Genomic DNA, 6,382 nt, shown 5'->3' on the forward strand with positions numbered 1-6,382 from the left:
TGACAAAAGGAGGGCTCCAGTCAGTTTTCAGGGTGCATTTTCAGAGCCACCGGAACCAGATTAGATTTACTATTCCCCTGATGACCGAGATACCAGTTGTCATGTGAAGTGGCAAAGAACAACAAAGAGCTAATAGCCTTTCAGTTATGCTTTTTCCCCTCCAGGACATGCATGTTCACCAAACACAAACCATGCACACCAGTTGTCATGGATAAAACGTTCATTATATATTTCTACAATTAGCAGCCTCAAGTTAAAAATAAAAAAAATAGTTCTCAGGTTTGTGGGCTGTCACAAGAAAAATCCACAAAGTTTTTCTTTATGCTTATTTAATCCTCTTGGTGAAGATATCATGGGGAGAGAAAAATAATGATGCATAGCAAAAAGCCTACTGAGAATCCAGTCATTGATAAAAAAAAATCTAATTAAGAATGCATGCCTGTAGAATGATATCTAATTTGGCATAGGGGAAAAAAGGCATCTAGGAGAGAATTAATGGCAAGTCCCACGATATATATGCTTTGGTTTGGATTAAACTGCTAAGACCATCAACTAACAGCTAAAATACTGTAGAAAAAAATATACCTATATCCAGTGGGAGTATAAGCAATGTAGGGAAAATCTCTGCATAACATGATGTGTTTTAATTGCGGGGGCAGTGAAAATATAAACTTCAATCAATCGTTTTCCTCCTAAGGTTTATGGTTGATTGGTTGTGGGGGAGAGTTCCATTATTTTGGGATACGTGGCTGTGGTTAAACTGATATGTAACTGGAATCTTTACCCCATAAAACTTCACTGGCACCATCTATTGCCTTTTCTCTCTTTTTTTTTTCTCCCCACTATCTAGGTAGGTAATGCTCCATCATGTGTATTAAAGTGGTTCTTAGAAAGTAAACAAAATGAGGAATATGCTAAACTCACAGCTATTTTGCATATAATTACATGTCTAGATAATAAGGAGCAATGGAATCCTCTTCTAAAGCTTGGTGGTGGCAGCTGTTGTTTTCCAATGTTATATCTGAATGACCATTAAAACCAAATCTGTACAACAGCAAACTTCCCAAATTAGACGCATACATAGAAGCAAAACTAGCATCTCCCAATGAAAGAACAAATTCTCCTAGGCATTTCAATACCAAGGCAAGTCAGTCAGATCTAATAGGTATTCCTATATGCTGTAATAGTCTTCACCTGCAGCTGAGTGTACCCTACAAGATATGAAATCCCTCCCTATCCTTTGAAACAATCCATTAACAAAGGAATGATAACTATCTGGATCAGTAGAGCTGGCAGCCCCAGCGTACAATATAAGTAAAGAGCCCACATGCTAGCATAAATAGAAAGAGGTTTGGGGCAAGTGCTTGCTGCACACAGACAAACAGATATTATAAGGTGCAACTGTTATAAATGAATTTCACTGTATCCCTAACTCTTATATTAACTAACTACTGTACAGGACCACTAATGGCCCTTTGTACATGTTGGTTACCACATGGCTCACCACACCGACAATCTATACCAATGTGCAGGCAGAAAAAGGAAATAGCCACAGTAGAATAAAGTCCAAGGGTACGTTTTGGGGAATTTCTCCTTTGCCCTGGGCAATTTCTTCACTTTCGATAAGGCACACATAGCCACAAAATGGTAGACTCTGCCAAAGCAAAATGCTCAAATGGACTTCTTACCCAGCCTCACCGGGACGGAAATATTTCTAACCAAGCCAGCCTATGAAACACACAGGATCTGGCAGTAATAAGGCCCAGCTCCCTCTCCTCTGTAGGGCACTACGCTCCCCAAAATGGGCTGGAGTGGTTATGACGAGCCCATGGAGCAGTTACTAGTAGGATGCACTGATTCAATGAATCCCCTCAGCAGTCACAACCAATGTGCTCTCCTGGAAACCCCAGTAGTAACTCACCTGTTCCCCACACAGGTAAATCCTCTTCCCTCCTGGAAGGGATCGGGAGGCCAGTTGATACAGAAAGATATTAATTAGGCTGGGATTTTCACAGAAATTAAACAGATTCTCACACAAATCCCTGATTGAATTTCAATGGAAATTCTTAGGCTTTTTTGAAACTCCCAGCCTTAACTTTGTTGTATAATTGTGTGCATCAATATACAAATTCACCATATGCATAATTTCCTGAGAAGAAATCAAAGTTGTCAAATTATTTTAAAAAAATGAGAGAGAAGCCAGAACAGAACCCCAGATCCAAATGGCTTTGAGGAGGTCTGAAGAACCGAGATCCAGATCTAAATTTCACAGCTGGATGCTTCCTACTGTGGGCTCAATCAAAACTAGATCTGGTTGCTCCCAGACTTTGATAAAAACAGGGAGCCTGGTTCTCATCTTTTACTCTGCTTTTACATCAGTGTAGCTCTACTGAGTTCAACAGGCTCACTTGTATGTAATTAAGGCCTGATGCTGAGCACGTGTTCCAAACTTAGCAGCCCTAACCCACATGGAAGCTCATTGAAGTCATTAGGACTCCGTGCAAACATAAGGGCCAGAAATAATCAGACCTTGAATCAGAGGTTGTTACCACTATGAGGCAAAAGAGAATCAGGTTCCAGCAAGGTTAATTTCCTGGTTCTTGAGGCATGTATTCTCTAACTTGAACACTGAATGAACATTGGGTGTTGACATTCCATTTCCTTTAATTGTTTGGAAGAAAACACAAAAAGTATTATTAACTCACTACACACCTTCAGCTGAAGCACATTTACTGAAGAGTCCAACCCAGGAGTGCATACTCTGACAATCTGGAATTAAACCAGTCAAGAGAAAAAAAGAAGAGAAGCTACTAACATGTATGTGCAAAAATGCCAAGTTAAAATCTTCCTAAGACACTGCTACAGCACTGCGAAGAAGCCCAAATGTAAACAAGTGTCCAATCTTAAGTGTTTAAAAATACTGAACCAATCATCTTTTAGTAAAAATTATTTCTCCTTTATCAGTGAGGACTACAAAGAGCCTAACTCTTACCACTCATGAGTTATGGGAGAGCAAAACTTTCATTTGGAATGTACAAGGATAATGAGATTTTTTTCACATTTATATTGTCCCAAAATGGCTCAAACTAGCCAAAAGAAACAGAGCAAGCATGACAAATTTCAGCTCAAAAGAATCTGAATGGCAAACAAAGAAGCTTAAAAGATGAAAGTCAGCCCCTTTCACATCCTTCTCAGTTCAACTCTCCAAGTCTATACACAATACCCTAAAATGGTAGTTTATGTTGAAGGGTGGCCTCCTTCAGGGCATACACTTGTGCCTCAAGGTGAGCCTCTTCTCTGCAACCCATTGCCTGCCCACATTCTCCACCACATGTAAAAGGCATTCCCTTCCTGGTACACTGCCCAGTGGCACAGCTAGTGTTCCTGCCTCAGTTTCCTCTATCTTCTGGATCCTCCAGGAACACCACAAATTTTCCAAGTATAAAGTGCACTTTGGGGTTAGTTTATTACAAAAGTCTCAATCATAATACAGAATCGCCCAGTGCAGTCCCACTAGTACACTCAATATTTCAATACTTAACAGTTCATCAACACAACTGACACAGCTCTCGTGTCTCTCACCACACTTCAGCCCTCCAGCATAGCTCCAATATCTCAGGATGCTCCAGTTCTCCGGTACAGCTCCTACGTCTCACCATATCTCACCTAACCTAGCAAGCTGAGGTGTTTCTCCACACTATTTCATTCTCTTCATTAACTCTAGCCCTCAGCCAGAAACACCAGAGCACACATTTCCCTCATTCTGCAGCCTTCAACACTCTAGGGCCCTCTGAGCAGCAGACATATCAGGGTACAGCCTTCATCCCATTCCAACTATTTCTAGCCATGGCTTTCTGGTGTAGGGAAGTTTGATGTAAGCTCCCTGGAATGTCTTCCCCTTTCACTTACCTGATCCAACTCTATTGCGCTCAAGTAGGAGACTCTCACTGCTCCCTCCTTCATCAGTGTCCCCTCCATCCAGGTCTGAGCTCAGCTCTTCTGAGTGTGTTCTCCATTTCAGGATGCTGGGTTCTGAATTCCCCTGTGACTTTGGGCTGTCTCCCTTTTGTAGAAATTGTAGCACTTTAAAGACAAAAAATGATGTATTCGGTGATCAGCTTTTGTGGGACAGACCCACTTCATCAGATTTATCTCATTTCCAATAACGACTGACATTTATAAGTACAAAAAACCCAAAAAAAAAAAATTCCAATAAAAACTACCTCTCTGCTCCCATTTATAGGTCTCAGTAGTCCACTAAAGGCCCTCTCTCCCACATTACACCAAATGAGGGCTCAGCTGGACTAGAACAGGAGCACTGGGCCGAATTTCAAGCTACCTTGTTACACTTCCTGGCCAACCTCCCTTGGCCTATTTCACTTCTTCCATCTCAGACCCCACCGGGTATTAGGTAGATACAAACTTATGCATTGTATGGTGCCCCAAACCCCTTAGTAACTGGCTCTTTAGAAATAAAATCATTATTGTCATTTCTTTGTGGAATAATCATTAAAAAAACTAGGAAGAAATCTGCAAGACTCATCGACTTCTGCACAATGCCCGTTCCTCTATTTTTTAATTCATTCAACTCTATAAGAAAAACATGTGGGAAAAATAGCCATCTGAAATGTTATATGCAGATACATGCACCATAGTTACATACATATAGTTAAGACTGAGAAGAAAAAATACAGAATAATGGAAAGAAAACAAATTAACAATGCAGAGATAAAGGGAAAAAAGAAAAAAATTATTTTTAAATATTTCCCGTGAAAAGAGCTTTTGGAAGGTGTGGGGAGAGTGAAGCCCTGCGTGTCTCCTCAGGCCAGCAATAAAAGAGTGCTAGCGCAACCTTCCCTACCTTTCCTCATCAGTGTGCCTCAGGCTGGAACTCAGTGGCCTACCTCCTGGGAAAAGGTAGTTCAGTTCCCATGGCCAACCAGGGCAGTAATTGGTACCAGTTGTGGAAGGGATGGGGATGAGAGAACATGCTCACTGGGAGCTCAAACAAATGCTAAGTCACGCAGATCAAAAATGCAGCTCAGGGGCCAAATTCTTCCCTGGCATTTGCCTTACACCCTGTACAAAGGCATTCACGGCAGCTGAGTGAGGCAGGGTAAGCATCAGTGAAGATTTTGGTCCCCACTATCTGCAAAAATAAACACATTTGTTTAACACACTGAAAATATTCTCTACAGTAACAGGCAACCTCTAAGATCTTTTCTGCATTCCTCTACAGCTGCAATGCAGATTGGTCCTCTTGTTGCTAGTATTTGGATTTTGGCTACTAGCAGAGAACTTAAAGGTAACATTTTCCTCAGCTGCATTCTCAGAAGTGACTTAGGCACTCCATAGCTTAACTCTCATCAAAAATCAGTGGGACTGAAGATCATGTCTACACTACAAAGTTAAGTCAACTTAAGTTGACATCCAGCCACCACAGTAATTAAGACAGTGTGGAAGTGCCCAGCTACACTTGTTGTGTTGGTAGAGTGTATCTTCACAAGCAGCACTTCCTTTGAGGGGAAGAGCATGCGACACCTAAGGGAACCACAACTTTTGCACTGGGAGGAATGGGAGTAAGACTTGGATCTCCAATGATGCAGTTTACTACCTCCTTCTCCTGATACTAGCCACATATACACTGTAGGTCAAGAAACATGGACCCCACTCAGTTCTCTGCTTTTGTTGTGAGCATTACAAACACCTCATGCCTTATTCCTATGGTATTTCCAGAGCCAAGACCAGCGCTGCTGTGTGAGAGATCATGAAACAACCAGACCTGCTGCAAGCCACGGAAGGAAACAATTCCCAGCTGCTCCAGGCAGTCATGCAGCCAGTGAACACAGTGGAGGGCCACCTCTGGTCCCAGGAAACAAGCACTGCCTAGTGGGATGCACATTGCTGGCACATATCACATTAGTAGATGTGCCAGTGAACTCCCATCTCTTTCCTATCTGTTTCTGTCCCTTTGTGCATCTGACGAAAAGAGCTGCAACTCACAAGAGCTTATGCCACAATAAAATAGATAGTCTTTATGGTGCCACCAAATTCCTTGTTGTTTCTCCTGAGGATATCGGAGGCACCAAGGCAGTGACTGGGTACACTGATGTTGTATACCCCAATGATGTCTTTACAGAATTAATACTGGTGTGGGGTAGGACAGTGCCCTATCACAGTGGAAGAAATAAGACAGCCTTCCCTTGAAACCTTCCACAAAGGATTGCAGAGTTCTTCCATGGAGAATTTCCCAGCTATTCCTGTATACATCAACGGTATCTTCTGGGGGACACCCTGAGTATGGCAGGTGTGGCTATTGGGAATCAGATATCTGCTGCACCTCACTTTTTCTTCATATTACACATGAAATGTAAGAGCAGGT

The 6,382-nt window shown here is 41.9% G+C and overlaps 1 long non-coding RNA gene across 1 annotated transcript in view; it reads right to left on the reverse strand.

Annotated features, from left to right (window-relative positions):
* Positions 1–4,041, reverse strand: part of LOC142018392 (uncharacterized) — a 166,594-nt gene extending 162,553 nt beyond the window's left edge. The window contains exon 1 of the long non-coding RNA XR_012646813.1: positions 3,910–4,041. This is a non-coding gene — a long non-coding RNA (uncharacterized LOC142018392). The remainder of the gene's footprint in view (positions 1–3,909) is intronic.
* Between the last annotated feature and the right edge of the window lie 2,341 nt (positions 4,042–6,382).

Source organism: Carettochelys insculpta, chromosome 10 (assembly GCF_033958435.1).
Source record: "Carettochelys insculpta isolate YL-2023 chromosome 10, ASM3395843v1, whole genome shotgun sequence".
NCBI classification, from domain to species: domain Eukaryota; kingdom Metazoa; phylum Chordata; order Testudines; family Carettochelyidae; genus Carettochelys; species Carettochelys insculpta.